Below are 14,642 nucleotides of genomic sequence, written 5' to 3' on the forward strand. Positions count from 1 at the left end.
AGTCCAGACAGTCACGGAGCCACATCGTAGTGGGAGAGTTTTTGGACTGTGAAACCAACATGGTCGTTGGTGACACAACTGATTGTTGTTATTAAATAAATTAAAATTAGGGATGCAACAGAAGGTGGGAAAGGGGGATTTTCAAAATTACTAATATCAGCCAGGATGAATACATATAACTATACATTAAATCAACACATACAAGGAAATAGAGATTACCTCTTGTAGCCTATCATGATTCCCTGAGTCTTTTGGTATAACCAACGATCTTCCAATGCAGTGAAGACTCGCATCCTAGCCCTCCAAGTCATTTATCTAACACATAAGGATGTGTGTGGGCACATAGGATTCACAAGTTGATTATTTAGGCTTTCTAGATATTATCAACACATGAGATCTTGAGATTTTGAATAAAAGAGAAGGCTTGTAGAAAGCTCTAGAATTGTGAGGCCTAGAAAACTAGAAAATTCTATCGATACTTTTCTCTGGGAGAGTCTGATAACAAAGATAACAACTGAGTAAAAGAATCGCTTAATTTTAGGATTTTAAAGATAAAATAAATTAATTTTTCTTAAAAATTTATTAATTCAAAATTGATGATTTACTACAAATTTAATTATTAATAATTAAATAATCAAACAAACAAATAAATTTCAAATTCAAAATTCAAATCCCTTGGATGATGTGGCACCAAAATGGTGCCATTGTATAACCCTCCTAATTTTTCTCATTTGTTTGTTAAATAATGTTAGGACAATATTTTTAATCTCAAAATAAATATCAGTTAACTCAAAACTAACATTATCTTAAAAACTATCAGTTTGAATAGTTATCTTACAATAAGATAATAATTAAATCTCTCAAATATTAATCCAAACGCTGATTAATATTTTTTTTAATTAATAAAAAGTTTTTCAAGTAAAATATAATTATTTAAATAATTAATTAATTGTCATTATTATCATTTTTCCCTAGAAAATTAATTCCTTTGCAATTTAGTCGTTTACTCCAATAATCTTACTTGTAATATCATGTTCACAGCCATTCATGGTATTGAATCTCCAAAACAAAGTCACTGGCCTCATTATATCCAAAATCTTAACGAATGAATTAAAAGACCCAATAAACATAAACAAGAGTTCATGATAACTAAGGATTTAAACTGATCTACAAATAATCATTGTTGCGTAAAAGAAAGCTAAGTGCAAGTGTACACTGTCGACAACAAGTAATATAGTAATAAGTACCAGATATCGTATCCACAAGGACTGTTCTCTTAAGTTTTAATTGTGAAACTAATTTCTAACAAAATGATTTAAAATCACTAAAATTAATTAAAAAGATTGTGGTCTAAGGACTAAGTAATTAAATACTAATTAAATGCAGACAAATGAAAGAAACAACTCAGGAAAATTGATTCAAGGAGTGACAAATAGTATGATGGCAACTAGAATAATTATCCCCCTAATATGCAACTCTGGCACTGATGCTGAACTGATGTTGCAGCAACTGGTGGTCTATTAGCCCAGACTTTTAGTTAATTTTCATAGGCTTTCGTTAAAGAACTATGATTCTAATCTTTTAATTAAATCACATATGTCTATGCTAATTCAATTTCAAAGATTTAATTCAAGCATCAATTCCATAAGACTATGCATGGTCATAATATATGTCTATATGACTACAATCTTGAATTCAAAGAGTTCAAGCATGCACCATTCAAATTGTGTGTCAATTAATTTCCATTTCTCATAATAAAAAATTAACCCAACTACCTACTAAAGGTGATTAATCAATAGCAAGCATTAACTATGATAAATATTTGAATGAATAAACATCAAATTTCATAAGCATCAATATAAAAGTGTCAAGACAATCACATATTAGAGTTCTAATTATCCTAGCTATTTAGAGTTTAGCTCATAGTCATAATCTCAAAAATACCCAAATAATAACAATCCATAATCTGAATTTTAGAGAATAAATTGAAAGAAAATCGAAATAAAGGTAAGAAATTCAAGCAAAATTGATGTCTTAAGTAACTTTATCTTCTTGTTTTTCCTTCTTTTTCTCATTCCTCTCTCCTTTTTCCTTCACCTTAATGGCTGCCAAATATGGGTATCTTGATTTCCACCTAGCGGCTGGATATTTCTTCCTCTGCTAATCGTGTATATCACCCTTAGAATAGAAGACCCTCACTACATTTAGGTCAGCCTCCTATTTTAGTCACGTGGGCCTCTTCTTTTCTTATTGATTTTTTGTCATCTTTACCACAGATGGACCAAGATACAACTATAGCCCAAATATTCTTTTATAAATTAATTTATGCCCAATTAAGTTAATAAAAAAAATAAGTTAGAGACCAAAAATAGAAGCTTCACACATGGACCCTTAAAATAGAGTAGCTGTCAGGATGCGATGCTGCAACAATGCCACAGCATTCCTCAAATTCTTATTCCACTTCACACTTTAGTTCTTTCTCAAATTGCTCCAAACTCAAAGACCACCTATCAAGATAATAAACCAACAATTTTTTAGAGATTTTCGCTGCTTTACTATACTATTAAATATTAACCTACTTTAATTATTATTTAATAAAAACACAATAAACTACTTCAAAACACCACAAATTACTCTTCCTTGATAAAAAATTATAAGTTTAAAATCATAAAAAAAACTCTAATTCCTAGAGTTATCAATCATCTATTAAGATATGAATTAAATCTTTATGAAAAATGGTAATTTAATAAAGATAATTAATTCACATCTGTCCTGTCATATATAATCATTATTAGTTAAATTACATTTATCAAGATTTCTATCCACATCAGTAATCCGAATCCAGACTACTTGCATCCCATATGCTTAGTAACCATTCATTAAAGATTTCATACTTTAATATGTTACTGACTATTTTATTCAATATATATGTTCTTAATTACCTCATATGCATACAAGATTAAATTCTCATAAATGAATAAGGAATTTTCAGATATTTATATAAATTATTCAAAAAATAATTATAACACCCAAATATAATAAAATGTACTTTTATTTAAATCAAATATGTCTTTTCACATGCTTTTAGGGCACAAACCCCAACAGTGATGATGACCCATTGTCTTTTAAACAGACAATGACTAGTTGTGAAAAGGAACTATGGCTCAAAGCCAATAAATAGGAAATGGATTCCATGTACTCTAATTCCGTCTGGGATCTTGTATTCAAGTGGATTCAAGTGGATCTACAAAAGGAAACAAGGATTTGGTGGAAAGGTCAAGAGTTATAAAGCTCAACTCGTGGCAAAGTTTTCTACCCAAACAGAATGAGTAGACTATGAGGAAACTTTTAGTCCAGTTGCCATGTTAAAATCCATCTGCATACTCCTATCCATAGCAACAGTTCTTGATTATGAGATCTGACAAATGGATGTCAAAACATCATTCCTTAACAGGAATCTTGACGAGACCATTTATATGGATCAACACGAGAGATTTAAATTAGATGGACATGAAATGAAAGTTTGCAAGTTGAATATGTAATGACCCAACTATTTCTAAGACCTTAGACCATTAAAACTTCTAGACATAGCTACTAATTTAAATAAAACATACAAAAGAAATATCTATAACTTTATTAAAACTCTAAAATAATTATTGTATCAATAACATAAAAGTGTAAAATAAAATTTGATAGGGTATGGGATCCCATTGTTTTAAAATCATAAAAAATAATTTTAAATACTAATTGCAGAATTACATTTAAAAAACATAATTTAAAAGAACAAAAATAACTTCATCCTTGATCAACACACAGTCAACTCATTCCATTCATCCTCAACACACAAGCCAAGCTACCAAGAATCCTTCCGCCGCCATATCTATTTTCCTGCATTACACTAAAAAATTAATGAGTGAGCCTAATGCCCAGCAAGGAAAATCTACTAACACATAAATCGTAAATTGTACATCATAAAACTATATTATAAATATATACTATAAAACATATATCATATAGGACTACAACATTAATGGCCATTAACTCATTAAGGTGGTATGCAATAAAACCTCTATAATCCTCATTCTACTAACCGAAGTAGGTTAGATTACATCTATAAGCCACAATAATGATAAAATTCTTGGGGTTTGCTATCTAAGCAACTATAAACCCCAAGTGACATAAAAATAAATCATATATTCATATTACATATATAACATACTATCATAACATATCATATCACATAACATATAAACACATATATCTATCCTATTTTCCTTACCAAAAGCTGGGATATTTGGAAACTAGAACGAGATTGAGAAACTCCTATAAACCAATAGTGGAGAAGGATGAGAATCTTTAAGAATAAAGAATGAATGTGAGAACTAAACCATCAAGAAGAAACTTACCAAGAAGGACCTTAAGTTTCAAGAACTTAAATACCTACTCAAGAATCAATAACAAGAGTTAGGATCTGAATAAAAGAAACTAAAAAATTATAAAGAACTAGACTTAAGGAATAGAAATACCTTGGTTAACCTTATGGATTGGTCTAAACCTCAATATCGAAATCACACTAAACCTCACTTCCCAAGTGTTTATAAAAGCTTAGAATGATAAAGCTTTAACTCAAAACCAAAGTGTATCTCTCTATAGTAACACTAGCACCTTGGAGGCTCTGATCAAATGCTTGATGAATGAAGAAAATGGCTGAGCACTAGGTCCTATTTATATAGTTTAAGGAGTGAAACTAAACCCTTTTAATTTGAATAATTAAATGATTATAAAATGAAAAAGATTTGAATTTTTGTTCAACTGACACCCAGAACTCGGTCAAAATCGTTCAAAGATAGGTCTAAGTGGTTAAGGGTATTTTTAAAATTCAAAAAATTAAACTTTCGAAACTATATTCATGGAGCCGATATATCGCCCACCCTAGGTGATATAATGCCTCCCCTAGTATTCCCGAGGTTCGTTTGATCATTCGTGCAAAGTCGACGTGTTTTCCATATCTTCCGTTAGGCGATATATCGACCCTTATGCTGCGATATATGGGCATACGTGAATAAATTAAACACGTAATTGCACTTTTTCAGGATAATTTTGAATTGGATAACTGCTTTGACTGAGTCATAATATGATCCTAATAGTTTCTGGAAGGTTCTGGAGCTTCTAGATCTTTCTTTTATTTAAACTATTCATCAAAAATCCTTAATTCCTTAATAATCATGATTATGACAAGTGTCATGCTCTTATTGGCTCTATCTAAACCTTAGTTTATAATAAAGAATATATCTAGGACTAGCAATATTAATCAAACCTTATTTTATAATTAATATTCTTAAACTATAGGTTAAACTTATAAAATCCATAACTGTTGTTATAAGTTTCCAACTATGTTCCGACTTGAACCAAAATCCACGGTAACTAACATACCAATACTAAATACTACTATCTAGCTAGTTAAGTAAATATTCTAGAACACTACAATTCTCCCCTACTAAAATGAATTTGGTCCTTGAAATTTACTTACCAAACAGTTCTGGATATCGAGCTAACATGTCTTCCTCCAACTCCCACGCTGCCTCCCGTTCAGAACTATTACTCCATAGGACCTAGACTATCAGAATAATCTTAGACCGTAATTCCTTCATCCCTCTATCTAGGATGATAACTGGTTGTTTCTCGTAACTCAAGTCTTTTGGGAGTGCTATCGTATCATACTTGAGGACGTAGATGGTTCTGTCACATATCTACGCAACATTGAGATGTGGAACACATTGTGGCTATCTGCTAGAACTGGCGGTAAGGCTAATCTATATGCAACTGCTCCCACTTTGTCCAATATCTCAAAAGGACCTATAAACCGAGGACTAAGCTTGCCTTTCTTCCCAAACATCTTCACACGTTTCATAGGGCATATCTTTAGGAAGACTTGATCTCCGACTTGAATTCCACTTCACACCGCTTGGCATCCGCAGAACTTTTCTGACGACTCTAAGTAGCGAGCATACACTTTCTAATCAGCGCTACTGCATTCTGAGCTTCTCTAACAGCTTTGGGTCCAGGAAGTTTCCTTTCTCCTACCTCGTCCCAATGTAACGGCGATCGACACCTTCTTTCGTAAAGCAACTCATAGGGTGCCATCCTGATCGTTGACTAGTAGCTATTGTTGTAGGAGAATTCTATCAACGACAAATACTTCAAGATCATCTTAAATCAAGTACACAAGCGCGCAACATATCTTCTAAAATCTGTATGGTACGCTCGGACTGACCGTTTTTCTAAGGATGAAATGTCGTACTAAGACTAAACTTGGTACCCTGGCTTGCTGCAAACTTCCCAAAAATCTCGATGTAGACACCGATCCTCTATCGAATACTATGGTCTTAGGGATTCCATGCAGTCTTACTATTTTCTGAACATAAATGTCTGCATACTGATCTGCTGTATACGTAGTCTTAGCAGGCAGGAAATGAGCTGACTTGGTTAGCCTATCTATTACTACCCAAGTCGAGTCGTGCTGCTTATTTTTTCGTGGAAGTCCTGTCACGAAATCCATGGCTATATTGTCCCATTTCAATTCTGGAATACTAAGCGGTTGCAATAAGCCTGCAGGCCACTGATGATCTGCTTTCACTTGTTGGCGTACTAAGTATTTAGACAAATACTCTGCTATATCTTTCTTCATTCTTAGCCACTAATATAACGCCTTAAGGTCGTGAGTCATCTTAGTTGACCCTGGGTGAACTGAGTATGGGGTATTGTGCGCTACTTCCACAATCTTTATCTTAATCCCTTGATCAATCGGCACGCATACTCGATCCTTATATCTCAAAAACCCTTGTCCTGAGATTGAGAAATCTGTGGTCTTGCCTCCTTTAACTGCATCCATTTGGGCTACTAATGTGTCACCATGGCCTTGCCCAATCCGTATATCCTCTAACAGACTTGACTAAATGGACAAGTTAGCCAGTTTACCAATGAATACTTCTATTCTGACATTGATTAGCTCCTGCTGTAGCGGCCTTTCTGTTCCAGATAACGCTGCTAGACTTCCATTACTCTTCCTACTTAGCGCATCAGCAACTACGCTTGCCTTTCCTGGGTGGTATAGGATTTCGCAGTCATAATCCTTTACTAGTTCTAACCACCTGTGCTGCCTCATGTTGAGCACCTTTTGCGTGAAAAAATACTTTAAGCATTTATTGTCCATATAAATCTCACATCGTTCTCCATAAAGATAATGGCGCCAAATTTTCAATGCAAAGACCGCTGCTACCAACTCCATATCTTGTGTTGGATAGCGTTGCTCGTACTCCTTCAACTGCCTTAAGGCATAGTCTATCACCTTGTGATTCAGCATCAACACACAACCCAATCCTTGCTTCGACGCATCACAGTAGACTGCAGACTTGTCGTTGGGTGTCAGTACACAAAGTACTGGTACTGAGCATAGCTTATCCTTAAGCAACTGGAAGCTCTCTTCACACTTATCAGTCCAGCTGAACCTTTGTTGTTTACGGGCCAGGTTGGTGAGCAAAATGGCTATCTTAGAAAAGCCCTCTACATACCTTGGATAATAACCTGCTAATTCCATAAAACTTCTTACCTCATATGCGTTCTTAGGTCTTGGCCAATCCTTCACAACCTCTACCTTAGATGGGTCTACAGCAATTCCTTCCTTGGATACTATGTGCCAGAGGAACGCTACTTCTTGAACTTGGCGTAAAGTTTATTCTCATTCAGTCGTAACAAGGTCATCCTTAAATGTTCCTCGTGTTCGATTTCATCCTTTGAATACACCAAAATATCGTTGATCAATACTACGACAAATTTGTCCAAGTAATGAGCTTTGAGAGATGAAATAAGCGGCGTACGTAGTCCTGAAACTTTTCCCATAAAGCATAGTGTTTGGTTGTCAGGAGTCTCGAACGTCACTTTCTTACGTTTGTAGTCAATGGTTGTGTCATGCCTTGCTAGCCAATCTATACCCAGTATCACGTCAAAGTCTTTGATCTCTCTTTCTATTAGGTCTCCTTCTAGTTCTACGTCCTCGATTTTAATCGGTATGCCTCGTACTATCCGTGAAGATAGGACTACTTCATCCGAAGGCAATTCTGTTACAAACCTAGTTCTAAATCTTTCACAAGGTTTGTCTAATTTCTCTATCATTCCTAATGAGATACATGAGTGAGTGGCTCCCAAATCAAATAATACTGAACATACATTATTGAGGATAGCAATCTGACCTGTGACTACTTTATTGCTAGCGTCAAATTCTCCCTAAGTTAAGTCAAAGACTTTGGCAGGAACCATCTTATTGTCCTTTTTCTCCTCTGGCTTGAGTTGGGGGCATTCTCTCTTCCGATGTCCTTCCTGGCCACAATTGTAGCATCCCTTGGTGTTTGCACAACACTTACCAGGATGTTTCTTTTGGCACTTAGAGCATTGCGGGTATTCTACATAACCCGACCTACTACCTCCATTGTTTGTTCGTGCTCTTTTATCGTTGTTAGACTGCTTGCTGTCAGGATGCCTTCTCTTCTGACCATTACTATTGTTGCTATGCTGATGGCTGTTGTGGTTGTTGTTCCGACCATTCTTACGTTGATCGTGCTGTTTAGGCTCAGGCTTACTGGTTTCCTCCTTACTAATGTTCACTTGAATCTTTTCTATTTCTATAGTTGTTTCTAGATCATCGGCATGAGTAGTATTTCCCGAGTTTGCTAATTTAACCCCTAGATTAATCTTTGGTCTAAGTCCTCTAACGAACTTGGTAACCCTTAGAAAATCCGTTGGAACCATCTCTGGTGCAAACTTGGCTAATCGGTCAAACTGCCGAGCATATTCTGCTACCGTCAAGTTGCCCTGCTTCAAACTAGCGAACTCTTCGACCCTAGTAGCAATGACTGTCGAGTTGTAGTACATTTTGGGGAACAGCTCCACAAATCTTGTCCATGTCATGGTGGCGACATCGTGAGTCTGCTGAACTAAGTCCCACCATATTCTAGCATCTTTTTTAAGTAGAGATGAAATGCAGGATATGCGGTCCGTGTTACCGAGATTCATGTGCACTAGGATCGACTCTACATTTCTGATCCATTCTTCTGCTTCTAAGGGGTCAGTTGTCCCTTCAAAGTTCAGAGCGTGTTACTTACGAAACCACTCGTAGATTGACTCCATGTACTGAGCAAGGTATGGCGCATAGTTTTCCATTGGCCATCCCCCATAAGGACCAACTTGTTGGGGTGCTGGAGCCATTTTCTGAGGCTATGGTTGGGAGTAGGTGGAGGCAGAATATGAGTTTGCTATCACTGTTGCTGCAGTAATTCCTCCACTTGCTGTCGTTCTGGCAATTTCTGCAGTGTTTTCAACCGGCGGCGACGATGCACTTCAGTTAGCAGCAACACGCACTCCCCTTCTGCGAACAGGAGGGGCTTCATTAGTCTCAGGAGCAACGCTAGAGGCATTGGCATTGGTGCGTGCAGACCGTCTGAGCGACATCTTCAGCAGAGTTCTAACAGTCGATAAAAACATGTTAAAACTTACCCTAATAGGCTCTAAAACAAAATTAATCTAAGCAAACATAACTCAGACCTATTAATTATGACTTCTTATGAAGATAATTATATAAGTCTTCTTTATAATTAGGGTGTGTTTCTATACTTAGAAAACATAAGCCATCTTTATTATTTTCTAAGTGTGTTTCTAATCATCCTATATGACTTAATTCTCAGGCTCGAAACTCATCATTAAAATCATTCCCACTACTATGGCCCCCTAACTCTCAATATAGAACCCAGTTCATTGATTTGTATCCACCCTCACCGAACTTGGTCATTATTTATTAAATTTATTATATATTAGATTGTAAAAAAAACTCAAACTCATACATGTCATTCAAAAATAACGAACAATGATATTTATTTGGAAAAACATTTTTCACTAAGTACAATCTTAAATGCAAAGATAATAAATAAAATAAATAAATAAAGAAACTAATATAATCTAAAAATCAGGATCTTCTACATCTGACCCTTCATCTAACATATCATCATCTTTCTCCTCATAATCATCGTTATCGTGAGCCACAAAATTTCCCCTAGGAATATTCGTAAAGATTCTATTCTTTTGCTCATTTGTGAATTGGAATTCGATCTTAGAGGTGAACCTAAGTATGAGAAAATAATATCTCATAGCAACTGGTAACTCATCTTCATCATCTATAGTCTCCCATATTTCTTCTAAAGCTGCAATTAGAATAAGATAATCTTTAAAAAGTCTAATCACTAAAACATATTGCTCCGTTGCTCTCATCATGATTTGCTTAGTTGTCTGGAGGTGACCTATCTCATTGTGGAATAATAGTAATCTCTGAGTGATTCTTTCCAGCACTCCTACTGTATTTCTTGGCTCTCTAATTCTTTTGAAGGTTGTAATGGGTCGGATATCCTCATAGGTTAAGGCTCCATCCATTCTTAACTGAAAACATAAGGTTAAACACATAAATATAATAACTATAACATAAACATATACCTTGGTGGTTAGATTCGGAGCTTGAGCATTTGTATCAAGGAGAACGTCATGCAAATGGACCCTTGCTCTAATACCAACTGTAATGACCCAACTATTTCTAAGACCTTGGACCATTAAAAACTACTAGACATAGCTACTACTTTTGGAGAAAACATACATAAGAAATAATTATAACTTTATTAAAACTCTAAAATAATTATTTTATCAACAAGATAAAGTGTGATGGACTATGGGATCCCATTGTTTTAAAATAAAACATAACTTTAAATACTAATTTTCAGAATTACATTAAGAAAACATAATTTAAAAGACTAAAAATAACTTCATCCTCGATCGACATGCATTCCACTCATTCCATTCATCCTCAACACACAAGCCAAGCTACCAAGAATCCTTCCGTCTCCATATCTATTTTCCTGCATTACACTAAAAAATAAAGGAGTGAGCCTAATGCCCAGCAAGGAAAATCTACTAACACTTAAATCATAAATCATACATAATAAAACTATATTATAAACATATACTATACAACATATATCATATAGGAGTACAACATTAATGGCCATTAACTCATTAAGGTGGTATGCAATAAAACCTCTATAAGCCTCAGTCTACTAATCGAGGTAGGTTAGATTACATCTATAAGCAACAATAATGATAAAATTCTTGGGGTTTGCTATCTAAGCAACTATGAGCCCCAATCTTGAGGTTTGCTATTCAAGCGACTTTATGCCCCAAGTGACATATAACTAAATCATACATTCATATTACATACTATAACATACTATCATAACATATCATATCACATAACATATAAACACATATATCTATCCTATTTTCCTTACTAAAAGCTGGGATATTTGGAAACAAGAACGGGATTTAGAAACTCCTATCAACCAACAGTAGAAAATGGTGAGAATCTTTAAGAATAAAGAATGAATGTCGAACTAAACCATCAAGAAGAAACTTACCAAGAAAGACCTTAAGTTTCATGAACTTAAATACCTAATAAAGAATTAATAACAAGAGTTAGGATCTGAATAAAAGAAAACTAAAGAATTATAAAGAACTAGACTTAAGGAATAGAAATACCTTGGTTAACCTTATGGATTGGTCTAAACCTCAATACCGAAATCACACTAAACCTCACTTCCCAAGTATTTATAAAAGCTTAGAATGATATAGCTTTAACCCAAAACCCAATTGTATCTCTCTATAGTACCATTAGTACCTTTGAGGCTCTGATCAAACGCTTGAAGAATGAAGAAAATGGCTGAGCACTAGGTCCTATTTATAGAGTTCAAGGAGTGAAACTAACCCCTTTTAATTTGAATAAATAAATGATTATAAAATGAAAAAGATTTGAATTTTCATTCAACTGACACCCAAAACTCAGTCGAAATCGTTCAAAGGTAGGTATAAGTGGTTTAGGGTATTTTTAAATTCAAAAAGTAAAACTTTCAAAACTATACTCATGGAGTCGATATATCGCCCACCCTAGGAAATATATCCCCTCCCCCAATATTCTCAAGGTTCGTTCGATCGTTCGTGCAAAGTCGACGTGTTTTCCATAACTTTCATTAGGCTATATATCAGCCCTTATGCTGCGATATATGGGCATACGTGAATATATTAAACACGTAATTGCACTTTTTGAGCATAATTTGAATTGGATAACAGCTTTGACTGAGTCATAATACGATCCTAATAGTTTCTGGAAGGTTCTGGCTCTTCTAAATCTTTCTTTTATTAAAACTATTCATCAAAAATACTTAATTCCTTAATAATTATGATTATGACAAGTGTCATGCTCTTATTGGCTCTATCTAAACCTTAGGTTATAATATATAATATATCTAGGACCAGAAATATTAATCAAACATTATGTTATAATTAATATTCTTAAACTATAAGTTAAACTTATAAAGTCCATAACTGTTGTTATAAGTTTCCAACTAAGTCCCCACTTGAACAAAAGTCCACGGTAACTAACATACTAATACTAACTACTACTATCTAGCTAGTTAAGTAAATATTCTGGAACACTACAGAATAGGTCCATGTATGTACTTAAGCATGCTTTGCGTTCCTGGAATCTTAGGTTTGATGAATTCATTTAAACCTATGGCTTTTAGTTGAAAGTGGATGAGCCTTGTGTTTACAAACTAAAGGCCAGTGACATTGGGGTATTCTTGGTCCTTTACGTAGATGATATCTTGCTTATTGGAAACAATGATAAGAAATCATCACATGTAAAGGAATGGCTAAGCACTCAATTCCAAATAAAGGACTTAGGTGAAGCGAGTTATTTTCTTGGTATCCAGACCATCGAGGATTGAAAGAACAAACTCCTGGCTCTTTCTCAAGCAGCTTACATAGATAAGGTGCTTGAGCACTTCTCTATGATAACTCCATGAAATGTCGTTTGTCATCTATTGTGAGATTTCAGTGCGCAAGTATACACAATCGTGGAAAAGTAATAATAATGATAAGTCAAGATCGTTCTCACAAGGACTGTTTACCAATTACCAATAATTAATGTCTATTTCTATTTGTCTTATAATAATTTATTAAGAGATTCATTAAAACTAAGAAAACTGAAATTAACACTAGCAAATTAAAGAAACAACTTTAAGAAGATAATTCAATGTAGATAAAACTAAGACATTTAACTTCATCTTCTATCCACTCTAATATTTCATTAATACTATCTCTACTAATCTTCACCCTATTATGATAGAAAATTAACGAAAGCAATTTATATTTGTACTAGGATATATAAATCTCAACCTATATGAGAACTTTCTACATTCAAACACATATAGATACTCTCGTCCAATATCGAATTTTGTGTTTATTCAATTACAGCATAATTAATTCTCACTTCATAGATTTCGAACTAAAATCATATAGGACATGGCCAGTCAATCACAAGCATAAATCATAAACTTGAATAATTCACAATATAAAAGAGGAATTCATAGAAATTGCATTAAATCAATAGAGTTTCAAGAGACTCCATTAAAGCCTTGGAACATAAAATTAGTTTATATTCAATAAGGAAACCATAAACATCATATCAGAGCTCATAAAAATAGAATAGAAGAAAAGAGAATATAATAGAAGTCTCTAAAATAATCTAAAGCATTCTTTTTATAGTGATAAGGTTGTGAAAAGAATTTTCTAGATGTTTTCAATTGTCACTTGATGATGCTATAAAATATATTTATTTGAATTTCAATTCACATGTCTTTAGGATGCGTAATCTTGTAGGTCAAATATCACCTAGTAAACGTCTGAATATAAATTTTCTTGTGAAACAAGCTCTTGTAGGGCTTTAAATATGCTTTCCAACGCCAAACATGTAAATCTGATATGTAAGTAAGGATACATGGTCAAAATACCGAAACTATCTTACATTCAAAATATCTCAGATATTTCCAACAAATTACGTCAAATTACGTTAAATTCGCCTTAGTTTTCTCCAATCAATTTAAATAAATATATTCTTTTTTTTTCTCTAGATTGAATATAATATTTCAAAATTTAATTTTGAAATATTTCTCAAATATCCATTTATCATATGACAACCTGAAAAATACAACAATCACACATAAATAAAACTAAACATATATAAAATAATAATAAAACTTCAAAATACTAAGAGTAAAATGTAACATAAATCTATCCCATCAAATTCCCTAAAACTAAACCTTTGCTCAACCCCAAGCAAAGAACTCAAAATATTCTAAAACAAAAACATAAACACCAATATGAATCAAGCTAACAACAACAATGAAGCCTCGAAATTATGAATATCATGCACATATAATTCTCAGAAAATTCATTCATCAATAACAATCCAAAATTTTGTTCGAAACACTTTTCTAACATGTATGATCACCTAATCATGATCAATAAATAATAAGCATTTGAATCAATTTATACTCCCTAGAATCTCACCTTACTATTCTGCACTACTATAGACAGGACCTTGCTCAAGAATCAAAATGACTTTCAAAGCATATAATGAATGACTTAGGTAAATGTAGATGATAAGAAATATTTTAGACTCAATTATACCATAAGCATATAAACCATACAAA

This window comes from Humulus lupulus, chromosome 3 (genome assembly GCF_963169125.1).
Source record: "Humulus lupulus chromosome 3, drHumLupu1.1, whole genome shotgun sequence".
NCBI classification, from domain to species: domain Eukaryota; kingdom Viridiplantae; phylum Streptophyta; class Magnoliopsida; order Rosales; family Cannabaceae; genus Humulus; species Humulus lupulus.